The sequence below is a fragment of the Prosopis cineraria genome, unplaced genomic scaffold (genome assembly GCF_029017545.1).
Source record: "Prosopis cineraria cultivar Desert tree isolate PC_DT_omini unplaced genomic scaffold, ASM2901754v1 PC2, whole genome shotgun sequence".
Lineage (NCBI taxonomy): Eukaryota > Viridiplantae > Streptophyta > Magnoliopsida > Fabales > Fabaceae > Prosopis > Prosopis cineraria.
In genome coordinates this window covers 41,074,022-41,084,434 of record NW_026555333.1, presented here as the reverse complement: position 1 = coordinate 41,084,434, position 10,413 = coordinate 41,074,022, and positions in this window count along the sequence as shown.

The following is a 10,413-nucleotide window of genomic DNA, read 5'->3' as shown; positions in this document are numbered from 1 at the left end:
AAAAAAAATCATAAGCCCATTTTTTAAAGTTTACTTACTTTTCATCCATTTTTATTCTCATTTATTACTTTGGTATGTGCTAAGTGGTACATTTATGAAAGAAACTGAAGGAATTAGGATTGAGTTAGGGATTCAAAAGTGATAGTAAGAAAAGGGGAAAGTGAAATTTACTGAAACAAGGAAGAAAAGAAAAGAAAGTTAGAAAAAAAAATATAGTGAATAAAAAAAGAAAAAGAGATTTCAAGTAAAAAAAAAAAATGTTGATCCTCATTGATGCTTTTTGTAAATAGTTGCAGTTTGTCTTTTAAATTTTTTGGTTCCTCATTTAAGATGCTTAGCATTAATTAGAGTATGTGATTTTGACTCATTGAATAATTTTCTTTCATCACCATACCTGAAAATTAGAACCTGTGTAAAGTCTCTTTGATTTGTGTGCATGTTAGCATAAACAAGTGGAGATTAAGATGAGAACCAAGCTTATGGTAGATGGATGGCAATAGATGGAAATAAAGGAAACACTAACTTGTAAACACCTTGAATGTAGAGTGTAAAAACTTGACTGGCGAGGGACAATTTGTTAAAAATTATCTTTGTTTAATTAATTGTCTTGCTGCTTGCATTCTTGGAAGGTTGAGAAAGTTTTTAATTAAATTGAATATTTGAAAGTTGGAATTGTTTTTGATATTGATATATTCACAATTTTTTTTTGTCTTTTTTGTATAGTGATTTTTTTTTTTTTTGCTTGAGAATAAGCAAGAATTTAAGTGCGGGGGTTATCAATCATAGAAAAATGTCAAAAGCATGATCACCTCATTCTTATTGGGGTTCAATTTATTTCAATGATCTTCCCCCCTAAATCGTCAAGTCGCTATAATCATAATTATAATCATATGGGTAGAGATTTTTTTTTTTTTTACAACTATTATAGTGGACACCTTCACTATCTATAAGTTTTGAAAGTCGGATGAAAGAGAGAATACATATCATTCTATGACAACCATATTTTATACATGTCACTAAAAAAAAAAAAAAATCTCACACACGCACACTAGTAAAAAATTGATCTAAAAACAAAGAAAAAAAATTATACTAAGAAGCAAAATTGTTGGAATAGAGAAACAAAACATAAGTAAAAAAATTAATGATAACTTACTTATCTCTCGCATCCCAACTAAACAAGTTAGCAATCTTAGTTAATGCTACTTCATATGTTGCAAAATTTCCTTTTTGACTCCGTACCTCAGATGGATCTATATCATAAAAAACTGAAAATATCATTTGACGGTCCTTTTTGGGTTCTGGAATCTTGTGCAGTTCATCCAAACAGCACGAGGAAGAAGCATAATTCTTGGGGAGCACAATAATGGCAAACATAGATTTCTCAATAGCTTGGAGGAGTTCGTCTGAGATAACTTATCCTCTTTGACGATCTACATCATGCCTGAAAGTCACAATTCCTCGTCGACAGAAAGCAGCGTATAAATGATGGTGAAGTTTTTGCAAGTGTCGGCGCCTCTAAAACTCAAGGACACATGATACTTCTTCGAAAAAGTTGAAGCACTAGTAGAAGGACCTGGAGCAGCCATTGGAGGAGCGCTTGGGAAAATTGGTAAAAGGGAATCAAATATTAAGCAACTGAATGGACTGAGAAGAAGGAAGCTTTCTCAGTGGCGCTATGAGCTAATTAGCTTTTGTCTCCATATACAATCGGTTTAATTGTTGTGGGCATCCAGAATGGAGAGTCAGTTAACCAAAGCCAGTTTGGGAGAAGACTTTTTGGAAGCTGAACAGACTAAAGAAACCTGCTCTCCACTCCATCCCCTAAAGGTCTCTTTGATTCAAAGAGAGAGGAGAGGAGGGGAGGAGAGCTCCCCCCCAATTTGGAGGGGAGGGGAGGGGAGGAGAAATCCCAATTTGAAGGAGAGGAGGTGTTAAAAATTTCCCCTCCTCTCCTCCTAACCAAATGAGGGCCCCCAACCAAATACACCCTAGGTGTTAAACCCAACTAGAGGTGGTGGGGTCAATAGACACAGCCAGACCCACATGTTTAGATGGAAGTCTTTATCACTCAGGGCAAGTTGGGTGAGGAAGGCACAGAGAAAATAATAATAGTGATAATAATAATTTCTTTTCCTCCACCGTTCTATCTTCCTGTATTTGGATCACCTAAAGCTAATTTATGTGTGCTTCTCATTGTATTAGTGTTGTTATTTTGTGCATTTCATGACCACATCTAAAATGTTTATACACAAATTTGTGAAATTTCTGTGGCACCTTAATTTCAAGGCCATTGAAAAATAATGTTTTTCTTTTTTGGTCTAACTTAAGAAAAGATAAAAATAGAAATTGTAAGAATTGACACACAGAACCTAACCAAAGGAGGGAGGGACTCTCCTCAGGCCAACCAAACATACTTAGTGAACAGATCAACAACTTCATCTGACGATGGCACATACTAAACTAACATTTGGTGTGCCAAGACTCGGTTACAGACAAAGTGAATGTCCAGCTTGATGTATTTTGTTCGAGCATGGAAAACTTCTTTCGAAGAAAGAATAAAGGAACTTTGATTATCACACCAAGCTACAAGAATCTGAGAAAGCTTGAATCTAATTTCAGAAAATAGAGATTGAAGCCAGGTGAATTCAGTAGCAAGATCGACCAAAGAGCAATACTCTAATTCAATGCTTGACCAAGCAACAACTTTTTGTTTCTTCCCTGACCATGCAATAAGAGACTCACTAAGAAAGACGTAATGACCTCCAATCAACTTCCAATCATCAATGCATGTAGTCTAATCAGAGTCAGAGAATCCTTGCAAAGTAAAATGTGAGCTTAGCTTGAAATGTAATGTTAGATCCATTATTCCCTTTAGATATCTTACTACTCATTTAATTGCCTGCTAGTATTAATCAGTAGGAGAATAAAGGAATTGACTACGTTTGTTCACAGCAAACAAAATATCAAGTCTTATATTTACAAGATACTAAAGTGCCCCCACGATACTACGATAGATAGATGGGTTTTTGAGAAGAGTGCCATCATGAATTGATAGTGTTTTGTTGTTTACCATTGGCATGGGAATAAGGGAGCAATTAGTCATTCTAAATTTCTTGAGCAAATCAATGATATATTTCCCTTGCTTAAGATAGATTCCTTTTGAGTCTCAATGCACTTCAATGCCTAAGAAATGATGCAGATTCTCTAAATCTTTTAAGGGAAAAAGTGAGTTTAATTGCCTTATAAACTCAATTAGCATGGTCGAGGAGTTACCAATGATAATGATGTCATCCACATAGATAAGAACAAACATTATCTTGTTCTTCAATTTGAGAAAGAACAGAAAGCTATCACAATTGGAATGTTGAAAATTCCAGTTGAGAAGAGTAGATTTTAATATGTCAAATGAAGTCCTGGGTGCTTGTTTCAAATAATAGATGGCTTTATTAAGTAAACAAACATAATTAGGATAACTCTTGTCAACAAAGATTTCTAGTTGTTTTGTATATACTGTTTCTTGTAGATAATCATTAAGAAATGCATTATTCATGTCAATTTGTCAAACTAGCCATTGGAAAGAAAACAACTAGAGTTTGAATAAACCTCAGTGTAGCAAGCTTTAGTATAAGGCTAAACATTTCTTCATAATTAATTCTTGCATGTTGTTGAAAACCTTTTTCCACAAGTCTAGCTTTCAGTTTTAAGAAAGAACCATCAACACTGTATTTTTCCTTAAACACCCATTTATAGTCCACTGGTGTTTTATTATGTGTATATGGGATTGGCACCTAAGATTTGTTTTTAACAAGAGCTTTAAACTCTTCCATCATAGCTTTACACCATAAAGAGGACTTCAGGGCTTCTTGAACATTGTGAGGCTCAATTATGCCAGATTCACCAAAATTGATTAATCCAACAAATGGTGTTTTTGGCTTAAATATGCCAGCCATGCTCTTGGTTATCATTGAGTATTTGTTCAAATTAATCACTTAATTTTCTACTTCATTTGATCTATCTATACTGGGTTGAGTAGAAATATGATCATTCTTAGCTATAATTTTCTCTATAATTTGCACAGGTACTATGAAAAATTGAGGTAAGTTAATTAATGATGTAGTAGCTGGACTCTCAGGAGAATTTAGAGAAGCAAGACCACCTAAAATTTCTTCTAAAATAAATCATTGATCAGTGGAAGAAGGACAAAAAGTAGGCAAAGATGATAAAAAGAGGTTTAAAGAAAACCTTTAAATTAACTTCAACTTTATTGGATATTTTCTTTATTAATAAAACTAATGGAAAATGGAAATTCATTCTCATTGAATTCCACATGTTGAGAGATGTAGATCTTATCTGTAGAATTTAGACATTTATACCTTATATGTGAGCTATTGTAACCAAGAAAAACATACTTGGTTGATCTGAATTGTAACTTGTGTGCATTATAAGGCCTTAAACAAGGATAACAAGCTGAACCAAAGACCTTTAATGTTGAATAATTAGGGTACTTCACAAAAAGTTTCATATATAATGAGACACCACCCAAGACACTACTAGGTTATTTGTTAATCATATTTGTAGCAGTGTGAAAAGTCTCCCCCCAGTAATGTAGAGGTATTTTAGCTTGTGCTAAGAGAGTAAGTCAAGTCTCTACTATGTATCTGTGCTTTCGATGGGCTCACCCATTTTATTGGGAAGTGTGAGGACAAGAGTGCTTAAAATGAATACATGAATCTTGAAGAAACTTAGAGAAACTTCGATATTGACCACCCCAATCACTTTATGTAGCCCTGATTTTAGTTAGTAACATGGTGAGTAGCACCACTTCAAGATACCAAGCAGGGTGTACAATTGTCTAAGAACAAGCATAATAAGCTTTAGATTTTAAATTCTGCCTTGATTAGTGTAAACAAAGTTTTTATCAAACTGATGCCAACAATCCTTCACCTCATGTCTAGGCTTATGACAAAGTCGACACTCTTGTCTCTTGCCTCTACCATCATTAGAATTACCTCATCCTCTTCTCCCTCAACTACCACAGTGCCTTCACTAATTAGAACCTCCTCTGCCTCTCTTTCAGAACTTTCATGCTTGAAGGCCAAATTAGCAAAGGCAGTAGTTAACTCTGTAGCAAGATTGTGATGAACGGTGTTGAGGCGACTTTTATATGTGAGAAGCTTTGCCTACATTTCACTTTATATGAGATGTTCTTTATCATTAAGTTGAATCACAATAGGTGTATATTCAGCATCTAACCCAGCTAGAGTTTGGAGAATGAGGTCCTCCTAAGAAATCAAACTACCTACAAGTAACAGAGAGTCAGAGAGATTTTTCATTTTATTAATATAATCTTCCATCTTTTGAGTCCTTTGTGAGCTCATTATAGCTCATCCTTTAGTTGAATGATTTTCAACTTCATTTGTGTGCCACCCATCTATTAAACACACTGCCAAACTGGAGCAGAGGTGTGACAATGAAACACTTGCAATTTTAAATCGGAAGACATTGTGGTCAAAAGCCAACCATAGAGGAGCTAGTCAATAGCAAGCCAATATTCACATTCAGGATTGACGATTAACTGTTCTCCCTAAAATGCATATTCTTGGGGATATAACTTTGTACCTAGAACGAATCCATCAAGACGATGTGCTTTCAAAATAGATGAAACAAGTGAGTGCCAAAGATAGTTGCTCCTATCCAACTTGATAGCCTATTTAATTGAGACTATTCAGTAACATAACTGATTTGTTAGTTGTTGATAGCATGAATGGAATGTTAACAAAGGTTTGTTATGGCGTCATAGTTGAAGTGTATGCCAACATAGTAGAGCCAAAACCACCGCTAGTGAAAGTAGGTAGAATAAATCCAAAGGTAAAAATAGAAAGGCAGGAGAAGGGTCATGTGAAAGTTCAAGGGTGAAAGGATGAGGTCATAGGAGTGGAGGGAAAGATTGACAAGGTAGGGCCAGTGGTGGATGATGTAAGCACAATAGCTATGTATGACTCCATTAGAGGCTCTGATACCAAATTTGGATTTTAGGAAAAATCAATTCATCCATATTTCATTAAGGTTGCCTAAAACAGAATATATAGTACATCGAAGTATGTGTGAACCAATAGTATTTGGCCAACAGAAAACAATAGAAGATATATATAAAAAATGAATAAAGGAATGATGATGATGGTTATACATCAGTACGGTAAACAAAGAAACCCTATTTACTCTTGGGCTTGGTATTAGGCTTTATCTTAGATGTAGAATTGGTTGCCTTCTTCTTAACAAACACACATTCTCTAATAGAAATATGAATTCCTTTTCCATGAAGTATGTAATTGGAAGGTACTTAACAATGATTTCTCAATTAGAACATTAATTCCAATTATCGGATAAAGACAACATGTTTTCAATATATCCATCACTTCAACCTTCGACCTTTAGATGAAGAAACATGAAATATCTAAAAATATGTTTTTGTTCTCATCATCTTCTAATCCATCACAATTGATGTGGAGTTTACTGAACATATCCTTATGTAAATTGTGCATCAACTTGTCTAATACATCTCTCCATTCAAATTGATTTCTTTTGCAAAGAAATGAACCCAAGACTTCAAGAGCTAAAGGGAGCCCACAAGCATATTTGACCGCTTCTTTTGACAAATCAAAATAACTCATCCTTTTTAAATGCCTTATGGCATAAAAGCTTAAGGGAGTTATCTTCATTCAACTCTCCAACACCCTACTCTTCAAACTATTCATATTGTGTCAACAATTGTATGTCTCTCGTAGTTACTATGATTTTGCTTTGTTCACCAAGCCACTCTCTAATTAGCTCTTGTCAAATTGTCCAATTAGCTTCTATTGCTAACATCATTAAGAATGATGAGAATGTTTTCACGAGATAAAAAATTTCTTATCACCTCTAATACATCATAGATATCATTTATTTTTTATGCTCTTATTTCAAGGCAAGAAAAAAGCTTCATTTGTAAGTAAACTAAGCCATTCTTTTCAAAATCCTCCCTTACATTGGCAAGAAAACAACTAGCCTCAAACTTGCTTTTAAGTACGTCGTAAATAACTTGAATAATAGTGTTATTGCCTATGCCACCTATTCCCTGTATCCCTAAGAAGCATTTATCATCCAATCCTATCTTTAAAAAGGAGATTATTCTATCCACCTTTAATTGAAAGTCTCCAACTAAATGTTCAAAGTTTTATGGCAATTTGAAACACTGCTTCATGTATACTTAGACTAAAGAAAATTAAGTAATTATGTTGTGCAAGTTAAATAGAAATTCCAATCAAATTAAAGGAGAAATGAGCAAATTAAATAAGTATATTGTATACATAATCTCTAAAGTGAAGAGAAGGATATAATAGAGAAGGAAAAGAATTTTTTTTTCATTCAGATGCAACATAAGATGTAATTCACTCACTGGCATTACCATACAACCCTCCATGTAAATTACTAATCAAAATAATTAACTTGAAAACTTTAGGATCCTAATATTAAAAAAATGTTTCAAAATCATATATTAATAAAATCGATTTGTAGAATAATACATGGCGAAAGTATTATGCAATAGCACCTCAAGATCTACAACAAAACATATGCAATTTAACCAAACCAAGTTAAAAATTGAGACCATGCATTGTTACTCGTGCCATATGCGTTGCAACATATGGCACAAAGACCTTAGCATCCTTTTCTATGCCATGTGCCGCAATAGGTTGCCCTTCATTTTCACATGCGCCGTAGCTCACATATCAGAACCTACTGTCAAATTTTAGATTCTGATACGAACTTTAAAAGTGTGTTGTTTTTGCATCTAACATTCGATTAGGGTGGTTTAAGCGCCCATACAAAATTTATCTCAAAATCTAACCAATGACACTGGTTTCATTTAAAATTGATATCTCATTTGAAAATTAGACAAGTGCATTTTGATTGTTTTAAGTCAGAATTTGCCACTTGAGCTCACTAATCGAAACCACAAGTCATTAGCCAAGTTTAGGGCCTTGACCATATCTAAATAGATAATGTACACTTGATTGACTAGCTATACACACAATATAATATGCATACACACAATTGGCTTGAAAACTGCTCATAACACACAACTTGGGAAATATCTCATTTCTCAATCTCATTAATACACGATGCCAATTTCATAATATACTTCACACATTCATCATGCCTACACATAACACCATCATCTACTAACTCATACTATCATTTCATCATTTACACATATACACAGGGTTATGGAATCAAAATCACCAAACATGATATTCACAACATTATGTACATATACTCAATTCCTATGGCAACTTATACACAAGTTTATAACTAATAGTATACAAATTCATTACACCAATTCTTACAAAAAGGATTTAGTAAGAGTTGTCAACTCAACCTATGGCTTTCTCTTTGCACCACCACTACTAGAACTGGAAAAATGTAAATAAACATAGGTGAGATAAAAATTTTAGTAATCAATATAGTTCATTCAATGTCTATTAGCACAAATAACCATGCCAAAGTAATAAAACTAAAGTATAATATATATATATATATATATATATAAATTCATCATAACATGGCTTTTCTTTTAAAATCCCTTTTTCACATTCAACATACTAGCATGATCATTTATCCATCAATCCTCCAAAACTTCCCAACATGAAACTGTAAGTTTTATTGAATCAATCACATACTGACCCGAGCTCACTTTTGGTGGTAGAAACACCTAGTCAAAGGTAATTTGATCTATCCTACTTATGGACTATGGTTTTCTCTTTTCACATACTTGTAAGAGAGGCATCGTTGACTCCTAGCCGTACCCTAACAAGCACTAGGGAATTGCCAAACTGCCTAGATGTTCCATAGTAATAGTCCCATAATACGCTATACCAAATTACCTATAGTACCAGCCCATAATATGCTTCACTGAATGTTCTATGGTGACAGCCCTACCATATGGATTTGTTCACTCCCATCTCGACACACACACATCTACACATATCCTGAGTGAACTCCTACCCCCTATGATCATGCTTCACACACACAGTCCACTGCTTTTTCACAATTTACACCGTATATATGTACACACATATATGTGAAATAAAGCTAGAAATCATCAACTTTCATTTCACAAATTTAATTTTAAATCATGCATAAAAACCCCTAAAACAACCAAATTCACAATTTTATATTTACTTCTACACAGTTATAGTAGCTAACCAACATAACAAACTATATGATTACCTAGCAGTGTTCATAGGCTCAGTTTGGTTTGATTTTGGGCAAAAATCAAACTAAATTGAACCATTCGATTTATGCATATTTGGGACCTGATTGGTTTTTATGGAGCTCAGTTTGGTTCAGTTTTATTTTTGATTTGGTTAAGGTTTAGATCGGGTTTAGATGCACTTATTTGATTTTTTTTTTCATCTTCATAATGATGCAGTATATTAAAATTAAATCTAATTCTTTTTTTCTCTCTTTTTTCATAAATAGAGATATAAAAATATAATAAAATTTCAATGTGCTAACAATAATTAATCACAAAAATTGATATCATTTTATAAGATTAAAATTATTTAATATTATGTATTTCCATCCAAGTCCTTTAAAAATATTTATCTATGTATCTATATTTTAATAAATAATGAAAAACTTATTATTCAAAATGCAAAACAAAATGCTACTTGTAGATAAATTGAATATGTGAGGCTTTCAAGTTGTAAATAATTAAATGATAATCATAGCATGATTATTATAATTATTTACTGTTTATACATTTCCATTCAAGTCCTTTAAAAATGTTCATCTATTATTATAAAAATTTAAAACAAAATGCTTCTTGTAGATAAATGATTTTATATTTTATAAATAAATAAATAGTATTTTTTTAATTTAGTCTAGTTTAGTTCAGTTCAGTTTCTAGGGCTCAAAACCAAAACTTGAACCGAACCAATCGGTTCCCATCTCATAAAAACAAAAGTAGATTTGATTATTGTTCGGTTTTGGTCTTTTTTTTAGTTTGGGTTGGTTTAGGTCAATCATTTCAATTTGGATTGATTTTGAACACCCTTATAGTTACCTCAACCCTTCTGTTCAATAGAAATGATTACCCATGTTTCACAACTCTATTCAAGCTTCTCTAGCTATTCAACTTGTCATACGCTAAAATCTACATAAAATTGGCAACCAAAATTAATTTTACTATTGACAAAAAGTGCCAATTACAATATTTAAGCACATAATTGCCATTGCCCTTATTCATACTCATTCATATGTATTCTGACCAACTACCATTCAACACAAGTCCTAACATTCTCACAATCAAATTTCTCTTATTACTCTCTCTCTCTCTAAATTAGGTCACTAGTCATAAAGTATTAGTTTAAT